The sequence below is a fragment of the Echinops telfairi genome, unplaced genomic scaffold (genome assembly GCF_000313985.2).
Source record: "Echinops telfairi isolate 266 unplaced genomic scaffold, ASM31398v2 ScPeMD7_3509;HRSCAF=4178, whole genome shotgun sequence".
NCBI classification, from domain to species: Eukaryota; Metazoa; Chordata; class Mammalia; order Afrosoricida; family Tenrecidae; genus Echinops; species Echinops telfairi.
This window is the reverse complement of record NW_022107407.1, coordinates 14931306-14941927: the sequence shown is the minus strand read 5'-3', so window position 1 is coordinate 14941927 and position 10622 is coordinate 14931306. Positions and strand designations below refer to the sequence as shown.

General features: G+C 40.5%; 1 pseudogene; it reads left to right on the top strand.

Moving 5' to 3' along the window:
- Positions 1-236: 236 nt before the first annotated feature.
- LOC101649104 lies at positions 237-1263 on the top strand (annotated as a pseudogene).
- Positions 1264-10622: the final 9359 nt, after the last annotated feature.

Genomic DNA, 10622 nt, shown 5'->3' with positions numbered 1-10622 from the left:
ATGTTATATTCTTAGTGAAAAGGGACATCTCAAGGGCTATCTTGAGGTAGAATGCAGTGTGTGCTAGGATTATATCTATCTACCTTCAAGGAAATCAAATCACTAAAATTCGTATTCATATTTGGGCACCAACCACCAAAATCAATGATAAAGAAATTGAAGAATCATACGAACATCTTCAATAAAAAAATCCATCAAACATGCAATTAAGATGCATTGGTAGGCACGCCTCGGCCATGGAGGATGGTGTTGTTCTGGTGGAGGAGCCATGGTGACTGCAGGAGGATCTGAGTAACTTTGCGGAGAGCTGCTGCCTAATGCTGGAAGAGGTGACAGTGTCCCTGGGCTGGAACCTGAATTAGCTGGATGCCAGAGAAGAGAAGGAGGCGGAGGATGAAGTTTTGATCTGTCTGTATGATTCCAATCATCATATGCCTAAATCATCTTAAGTAAAGCACATGGTCTTTTGTAGATTGAGGAAACTGGACTGTACCGGAGAAGAAGAGGGTGAGATGTATAATCCTGAATTTTTCTCTGAGGATATGAATGTGCCTTCTGTTACTTTGAATAAAGAAACACAATCACAAATAATTAAACAAGAACTACAGATGGAAAAGATGGAGATTGTTCTTCTAATCAAATAATTGGGAGATTACTATGACAAGAATGATTTGGAATTTATTCTTCAGTGCCTGTGGCAGTTCCTCTGAGTCATAAACAGTTTGTTGTGATCTAACTCAAGCTGATCACCGCGCCATCTATGGTTTTGTAGTCGAAGAAACACAGGAAAAGTGCTCTAATTCGCAAACCATTGAAAATGATGGTGATCTTTTTGTAGACTTGGCTGCTAAAGTCAATCAAGATAATAGCCAAACATGTCCAAAATATTACCTTGAAATCCTGGCAGAAGAGAGAGATTATAAGAGAAGACGCCAGTCCTGTAGAGCTAAGAATGCTCACATAACCAAGACATCTTACACTGAGGTGATTCGGGATGGGATCAGTAATCCATGGCAAGAGGAGCAGGAAAAAGCAGAGGATGGTGCTATGAAGAAGAAAGAGAGGCGATCAGCTTCAGTAGATTCATGGCAGTCTGGTGGAAGCTATTTGGATGCCGAATGTTCAAGATGCAGAAGAAATCGGCATAGGAGTCCACACAAACGAAAGCAAAGGAAAGATCGGGATAAAACCTTGGGCTGGAGAAGGAAGGAGGGGGGTGGAGAAAGACATCGTAGTCATAACAGAAGAAAACAGAAAATATAAAAATAAAGCATTTGTGCACATACAGATTATGCTTATACCATGGTAACCGATATGCTGAAATATTCTTTTTCATTGCTATGAGTACAGGATGTATTTCTCACATCATTATTTTTCAATAAACGCTTATGCCTCAAACCATGGGGTGGGGGGAGATGCATTGATAATTGGAGTACAACATTTGGAAGAAACGGGCCTTGGAAAATATGGTTTTGATGAAGAAATGAAGCTGGACCTCTCATGATAGAATTTTTCAAGACCACTTGTTTGTAGCAGATACTTTTTTTCAATAATGCTAAAGTCAACTATATAAGTAGAATTATCCAGATGGAATACACGGAAATCAAATTGACTATACAGGTGAGAAGAGACATTTGAGAAATTCAATATCAGCAGTAAAACAAAACCAGGGGAAGACTGTGGAATAGACCACTAACTACTTATACATAAGTTCAGGTTGAAGCTCAAGGAAATGAAAACAAGTTCAAGAGAGCCAAAAATATGACCTTGATTTATCCCACCTGAATTCCAAGAACATCTCAATAGCACATTTACTATCTTGAACACTAATAAGCAAAGATCTGGTGAGCTATGGGAGGACATCATTCATGAAGAAACAAAACACAGTCATTCAAATACAATAAAGAAAAGGAAGATGAAAGTGGATGTCAGCAGCCCCTCTGAATCTTACTCTTCATTGCAGAGCAGCCATGGGAAATGGAATAAATAATGACTCAATATACTGAACAAAAAATGTCAAAGGGCAGCTTTGAAAGACAAAGAAAAATATAACAATGAAATAGGCACAGTGTTGGACCTAGAAAAAGAAAAAAAAACCAATATTCTCAACATAGCTGAAACCAAAAGAACTCAAGAAAAAAATTCAAGGCACAGTGTAATATTGAAAGATTCCATGGGCAAAATATTGAATGATGCAGGAAGCATAGAAAGAAGATGCAAAGTATTCATAGAATCACTGTACCAAAAATAGTCAATACTTAAACATTTCAGGAGGTACAAGGCACATGATTAAGAACCACTTGTACTGAAGGAGGAAAGCCAAGCTGCACTGAAAGCAATAGCCAGAAACTAGGCTTAAGGAATTGTAGGAATGCTCATTGAAATGTTTCAACAAGCTGATGAAGTACGGGAGACACTCCCTTGCCAGTCCCAGCAAATTTGGAAGACAGATACTTGGTCAATTGATTGGAAAAGATCCATACTTGTACGCATTCTAAAGCAAAAGGTGACCAAACAGAATCAAATTATAGAACACTATAATTAATATCACATGTAAGTAAGATGTTGCTGAAGATCATCCAGCATTGACAGGGAACTGCTAGATGTTCAGGCAAGATTCAGAAGAGGAGGTGGAACAAGTGATATTATTGCTGAGGCAGGTTAATCTTGGCTCAAAGCAGGGAATACCAGAAAAATGTTTACCTGTGTCTCATTGACTGTGCCCAGGAATTTAACTGCATGGATTAAAATAAACTATGGAAAACTTTGAGAAGATGGGAATTCCAGAACACTTTAATTTGCTCAAACAAATTTTGTACATGGATCAAGAGGCAGTTGTGTGAACAGAACAAGGGAATGCTGCACAGTCTAAAATCAGGAAAGATGTGCATAATGGTTGCAATAATCAGATAAGCTGTAGTATATGGAGAAGAATATGGCATTAGGATTAGAGAATGGCTTATTAAGAACCTATGATATTTATATAGATATACATAGAGAGAGACAGAAACAGAATCATGTCTTAGGTGGCATAGGGGTTAAGCACTGAGCTGTGATCCACAAAGTCCATAGTTTCAACCGATTTATCTGTATACTGTTATAGTCTCAGAAATTCAGAGGCATTATATTCTGTCTTACAAGGTTCCTATGAGTTGGTATTCTTAAAAAAAAAAAAAACAATATATCGGGGGCTTGTACAACTCTTATCACAATCCATGCATACATCCATTGTGTCAAGCATGTTTGTACATTTGCTGCCATCATCATTTTCAAGACAGTTTTTTTCTACTTGAGTCCTTGGTATCAGCTATTTTCCCTGCCTCTCACCCTCCCTTCCTCATGAACACTTGAGAATTTATCTTTTTTTTTTTCATGTCTTACACAAACCACTGTCTCCCTTCACCCACTTTTCAGTTGTTTGTCCCCCTAGGAAGGAGTCAGATGTTGATTGTTCTAATCAGTTTCCCCTTTCTCCCCGCACCTTCCCCTTGCCCTCCTGTTATCGCTACTCTCATTATTGGTCCAGAGGGGTTAATCTGTCCTGGATTCCTGTTGTGAGCTCTAATTTTCACCAGGGCACATGCTCTGGTCTAGCCAGATTTATAAGGTAGAGTTGGAGTTCATGATAGTATATTAAATTGATATCTTTGAGTTTGGTTTGATTTGCTTTGGTATACACACACACTGAAAAAAAAGAAAGGGAAAAGGAAGGAATTGGGAGACGTTTCCAGAGATGCTGCCATTTAAGCTGAGATAGAAAGTAAGAGTCTTGAGTCTTTCAGGAGGAGAGGGAAACACCCAAAGAGGAAAGAGAGGGAGAGTTGCCAGTCTGGGGGGCTTTGAACAGCACTGCCTGGAGCAAGGGACCTGGTATGCAGATGAGGAGAGGCCTCAGAGGTGGAGCCTCAACACCGGCTTGCTTCATAACAATTGGAGACATTGAAAGCTGCTCATCACTGAATCAACAGAGTCAGAGTTCCATTTTCTAAGGTTTATCTGGCAGTAGAATTGAGAACTCGTTAAAAGAGATAAACAACAATAGCAAGACTAGTTCGGAGCTGGTAATAAATCTCTGTGAAAAAGATTCTTTTGGCAGAAAGAATGTAAATAAAGGTCCTATTTGGAGATAATAAAGGCAGCGTTTTGTTAGATCTGGCAGGTAAAGGGAAGAGGTCACCGCGGATGAGTTCCAGGACCCTGGCTTAGACTAACTTGATAAAAGACAGTGTCAATCAAGGGGGGGAAATGGAGAAAGTAGATAATTTTTTAGCTTTTCATCAAACTCTGAACAATTGATTCAGAGTCCAGACCTGCTTCCACTTTGGTAAGACCTGTGCCCTAGAGACTATTGTAGGAAGTGAAACTGTTACAGTTTAAGTTCCTTTAATAATAGCTATTTTAAATACGTACTTTGAAAGCAAGGAAGCCTGTTGATAGACGGGGCTAAGCAAGCATTGTCTGCAAATCACAAGGTCAACAGTTAGAAACTATCGGCCACTTCACTGGAAAAGATAAAGCTTTCTACTCCTGTAAAGAGGTACAGTGTCAAAAACCCATAGAAGCAGTTCTCCCCTGTGCTATACGATCACTGGGAGTTGAGATCAAATTGATAACAATGAATTCTCAAAGACTGATAATGAAATATAACAGGAAACCCATAAAATGTGAAGACTCAAAAATTAACTACACCTGAAAAAGTATGCCTTACAGATTTATTTGACGAGACTAATCAAGTAGCAAATATATGCAATATAGAATCAATCAGTACAATTGCCTTCCTTCAAGATATTTCACATTTCACCCTAGAACGGGGAACTGATACCCTTTGAATTCCAAGAATAACCGTATGCAAACTTAGTGACAGAAAGGCTTATTATGTATATGCTGTACACCAATTAAATATGTCACAGTTTGAGTTTCTCATTAAATAATTTCTGTTCTGCACTGAAGTTCTATTTCAGGAAGTAAAAGAAGAAAGGGCACTTTATTGCAGTCCATGGCAAAGTTACAACCACATAGAGAGAGACAAATTGATTTCCTTCTTTATGTGGGAAGTCTTTCATCTGTTCTTCAGAAATATAGCCCGTCATTCACCGACATTCTCAAAAGACATTAAAGAAAATGTTTAATCAAGGGGAAAATGGTTACAAATATGGTTCTAAACCACATTTGAAGGACACTGCTTCTTAACTAGTTAAATTGCTTACAGTCATGTTTTTGTAAACTGGCATGAAATTATTTTTTTCAATTGCATTCTAAAATTATAGTCATTTTTTACTTCAGGTGCAAGATATTAATGTGTCCAGCAGTTCAGGTTTATAATGTTGCATTAACGATCATGCGCAATTTTAAAATGAAGAGAAAATGTATTCAAATTTAATTTCAACAGTGTACACACTGTTTCATGTTAAACTATTAATCATATTCAAGATTCTGTATTTTACCGGTTTGGTTGTTTATTGTGAACCTCACTGTTCTGCTTTGCTGTGGATTAGCAGCAGCATCTTCATGCAGTCTGTTCTCGTTCCCTGCCATGAAGGGGACCCTGATGCGTGGCTACCTACCTCACAAAGGAAGGAAGTACTGCCTTGCCCTGTGCTGTCGCCATGGTCAGTTGTGGATTGAACCATACAGTTGGCATTGCCTAATTTTCAAACACATACATCAGGCCTTTCTCCTAACTTCACCTTAGTCTGGAACCTCTGCTGAAACCTGTTCAGCATCAAAGCAACATGAATGTGTACATTGACAGACAAGGGGTGGCTGTGCATCAGGTGCATTAGCTGGTGATTCAGTTCCGGTTTCCTGCATGAAATGTGAGAATTTGAAGGTCCCAAAAAACCACCAATGAACCTCATACTGAGTTTAGGCAAAAACAATTTTTTCAGCCCCTTATTTTAGAAATAATCTGCTTCAATTTCAGAACTAACTAACCTTAATCATAACCAACGTTAATAAAGGATAACATTTATACTAATTTAACAAAATGAAGTTTTCTAAAAAATGTAATACTTGGTAATTAGCTATTTCGTTGTTGTTGTTCTCTAGTTGTGCCACGTTCTACTTTCTCAACTGAACTTTCAGTGCTCTGCCGACCAATATGTTCTGAACAACCAACTGTGACACTTAATTTAGGGTGGGCCCCAAACACAAACTCATTGCCATCAAGTTAGTTTTATATAAGGTTTTTGAGACTGTACATTTTTGCAGAAATAGAAAGCTTCAGTTTTCTTCTGTAGACTTCCACTCAGCCAGAACCAATCTGGATTTTCTTTTCGTGCATATGAAATCCAAACCTTGAGGTTTAATAGCCCATCTCCTAGCTAAATCCACAGTGCCAACTGTAGTGATTATGATCATAGTAAGAAAAAATTAGTTTGGAAAGAGTCATAACAATATCAAATTTAAATTGTGGCAAAGTCTGTACATTACTAATTCTGGAGGTACTTAAAATAAAGTTAGTATATTGCCAGACAGTCACACTCTATAGAGAGTGATATATAATATTTTGTAATGGTCTATAAGGAACCCTTATAGTGTAGTGGGGAACATGTTATACTACTAACCACAGGTTAGCAGTTGGAAACCACCAGCAGTTCCATTGGAGAAAGATGGGGCTTACCACTCCCACAAACTGTTAAAGTTTTAGAAACCAACAAGGGCAACTCGAATCCATCCTGTAGTGTCCCTATGATTCAGCTCAACATGATTGCAGTGTTTAAAGGTGTTTTGGTTTTCTTTTGTTTAATCTTGTTTTAGTATTTATTATAGGATGCAATATTACATTTTGTTCATATAACTACTATTCATGGTGAGATAGTTAAGGTTTATTGTGCCAACATGGCCAATGAACACATGTGGGATTAATTGAAGGGCAGAGAGATAAATGGCTCTGCGACCCTCGCCTTTATAGTCTCTTGCTATTTGATCATTGGACCAGTGTGCAGCTGCCTTGCTCATTTTGTGCCTCAATTTGCAAGCTACACTACCTGTGGGACTGTAATTTGAGGTTCCTTCAAGACCTGCTTCACTACACTACTGGAATATACATCTCTTGAGATGGGGACTGTCGGACTCTGTCATCTGGCTTCCTGTTGGTGACCTGCTTTGCTATTTCCTGCCTGTGACCAGAGCCTGAATTGCTCTACAGTCTTGGGTGGCCCTCAAGACTTGAAGGATTGCCAGTGCACTAGCTGTCTGAGGGAAGTGAGTTACACTGAGCCATTTGTACTGCTTTATGAATTAATTAACGGTTTATTTCTTCTGTTATCTATATCTATATATATAAAAGTATTAGTGTCCCGGTTTTGTTTCTCTAGAGAACCCTGTCTAACATAATTGGTACCAGGAGTGGTTCTAGAGAAATAAAATCATAAATATGGGCTTCTTAAATTGGCTCTCCAGACTGGTTAGTCTTAAGAGCACTGATAATGCTATCTCTACACATAAAGGCATGGATAAGTCTGCCACTGTTACTAATCCATGGGGTGAAATAGCAAAACTAATATCTACAGTATCACCATCGATAGAAGAGGGGCTGGTTAAAGGAGAGGCTCTGGGTGATCTCATGTTTGATCTTTTCCAGCAGTTTTGTCAGGAGGACAAGTGTAGGGAAGTTGGTGACTAATCCTCCATACAATGCAAAGTGTGATTAAGGAGAGGGATGGTCTCAGAACCTCAGAAGCACACCTCAGGTGCCCACTAACAGACTTAAAAGCTTCTGCCTGTGCTACAAAGGAGAGCCTTTTGTCCTCTATTAATAGAGCTGACATTGCTGAGAACCAGGTCCAGAGTCTCATTACGAGAGTGGCTGAATTACAATGTCAGTTGAATTACAGATCTACAGCAGTGTCTGGTACTAAAGTGAGGGTATTGATAGGAAAAAGTTGGGACCCTGAAACATGGGATAGGAACTTATGGGCTGATGATTCAGAAGAGGAGGATATTGAGCCCCTAGAAATGATTGACCCACCAAGGCAATAGATTAATACTCAGATGAAGGTATTAATCCACTATCAGTAAAACAACCCATACTTGAGCAGATTAGCCAAACTATTCAAGCTGAAATACCAGGTGGGGCTACATCTGTAGCATTGCCTGAGGGAGATGTCTTATAAGATATTGCTGAGAGCACCTGGGAAACACCCTCACCACCCATTATTTCATCTAGATCTGTAAATGCATTCAGTTCCAGAATGCGTCATTGGAATAGACATATTAGTAACTGGCAGAACCCCCATATTGGATCCCTGAAATGTGGAATAAGGGCTATCATGGTAAGAAAGGTAAAGAAGACACCATTAGAACTGCTATTGTCTAGGAAAATAGTAAAGCAAAAGCAGTACCGCATTTCTGGAGGGATTTCAGAGATTAGTGCCACCATCAAAGACTTGAAAGATGCAGGGGTGGTGATTCCTACCACATCCCCATGTAACTCACCTATTTGCCCTGTAAAGAAGACAGATGGATCCCGGAGAATGACGGTGGATCATTGTAAACTTAACCAGGTTGTGACTCCAATTGCACATGCTGTTCCAGATGTGAATTCATTGCTTGAACAAATTAATACTTCTCCTGGTACTTGGTATGTGACTATTGATTTGGCCAATGCCTTCTTCTCAATACCAGTATCAAAGGACCACCAGAAGCAGTTTGCCTTCAGCTGGCATGGGCAACAATCAGTTTCACAACACTCTCCTAGGGTTACATAAACTCTTCTGCCTGGTGCCATACTTTAGTCCAAAGGGACCTTGATCACCTGTGTATTCCACAAAATGTCACACTAGTCCATTACATTGCTGACATTATGTTGATTGGTCTCACTAAGGTGGATGTATCTAAGACTCTAGATTCATTGGTACAACATCTGAATACAAGAGGATGAGAAATTAACCCAACAGAGATTCAGACACTCTCCACCTCAATAAAATTACTAGGGGTCCAGTGGTGTGGGGCATGTCAAGATTCCTACTAAAGTGAAGAATAAGTTATTGCATCTGCCCCCCACCCCAACAACTAAACTGGGGGCATAACGCCTTGTGGGCCTCTTCGGATTTTGGAGGCAACATATCCCTCACTTGGGTGTTCTACTTAGATCTATTTTTCAAGTGACGTGAAGAGCTTCCAATTTTGAGTGGGGCCCAGAACAAGAAAAGGATCTTCAACAGGTTCAGGCAGCCATGCAAGCTGCTTTGCCACTGGGACCATATGATCCAGCCAACACAATGGTGCCAGAGGTGTCAGTTGTAGATAAAGGTACAGTGTGGAGTCTTTGGCAGACCCCTATTTGTGAATCACAGCGTAGATTGTTGGGATTTTGGAGTAAAGACCTGCCATCCTCTGCAGACAATTACTCTCCCTTTGAAAAACAGCTGTTGGCCTGCTACTGGGCCTTGGTGGAGACTGAATGCCTCACCATGGGCCACCAACTCACTATGAGGCCTGAGCTGCCCATCATGAACTGGATATTGTCTGACCCACAGAGCCATAAAATTGGACATGCACAGCAACCCTCAGTGTTAAATGGAAGTGGTATATATGAGATCGGGCCAAAGCAGGACCTGAAGGGACAAGTAAGCTGCATGAAGAAGTGGCTCAAATCCCCACAGTCCCCACTCCTGTCACATTACCTTCTTTCTCCCAGTCTGCACCTAGGGCATTCTGGGGAGTTCCTTACCGTACTTTAACTGAAGACCAAAAAAGCCATGCTTGGTTTATGGGTGGCTCTGTGTGATACACAGGTGCCACTCGTAAGTGGACAGCAGCAGCACTACAACCCATTTCTGGTATCTGCCTAAGGGAAGGGAAATCCTCCCAATTTGCAGAGCTTTGAGCAGTGCACTTGGCTATGTAGTTTGCCTGCAAGCAAAAGTGGCCAGCTGTAAAACTGTATACTGATTCTTGGGCTGTGGCTAATGTTGTGGCTGAATGGTCAGGGAATTGGAAGGAACATGATTGGAAAATTGGTGACAAGGAGATGTGGGGAAGAGGTGTGTGGATGGACCAAGAAAGTAAAGGTTATCGTGTCTCATGTGAACACTCTGAAGAAGAGGACTTTTTAACAATCAAGTGGATAAGATGACACGCACTGTGGAGACTGGTCCTCCTTTTTCCTCTGCCACTCATGAACAAAGTGGACATGGTGGCAGGGATGAAGGTTATGCATGGGCACAGCAACATGGACTTCCATTCATCAAGGCTGACTTGGCCACTGCCACTGCTGAGTGTCCCATCTGCCAGCAACAGAAGCCAACATTGAGTCCAAGACATGGGACCATTCCTCAGGGAGATCAACCGGCAACTTAGTGGCAGGTTGATTACATAGGACCACTTCCATCATGGAGGAGACTGTGTTTTGTTCTTACTGGAATAGACACCTACTTTGAATATGGATTTGCTTTCCCTGCATGCAATGCTCCTGCCAAAACTACCATTCGTGGACTTACCGAATGCCTTATCCACTGGCATGGCATCCCACATAGCATTGCTTCAGATCAAGGAACCCAATTCACAGCAAATGCAGTGCGGCAATGGGCCCAATCCCATGGAATCCACTGGTTGTATCATGTTCCTCATCATCCTGAAGCAGCTGGCTTGATAGAATGATGGAATGGGCTCCTAAA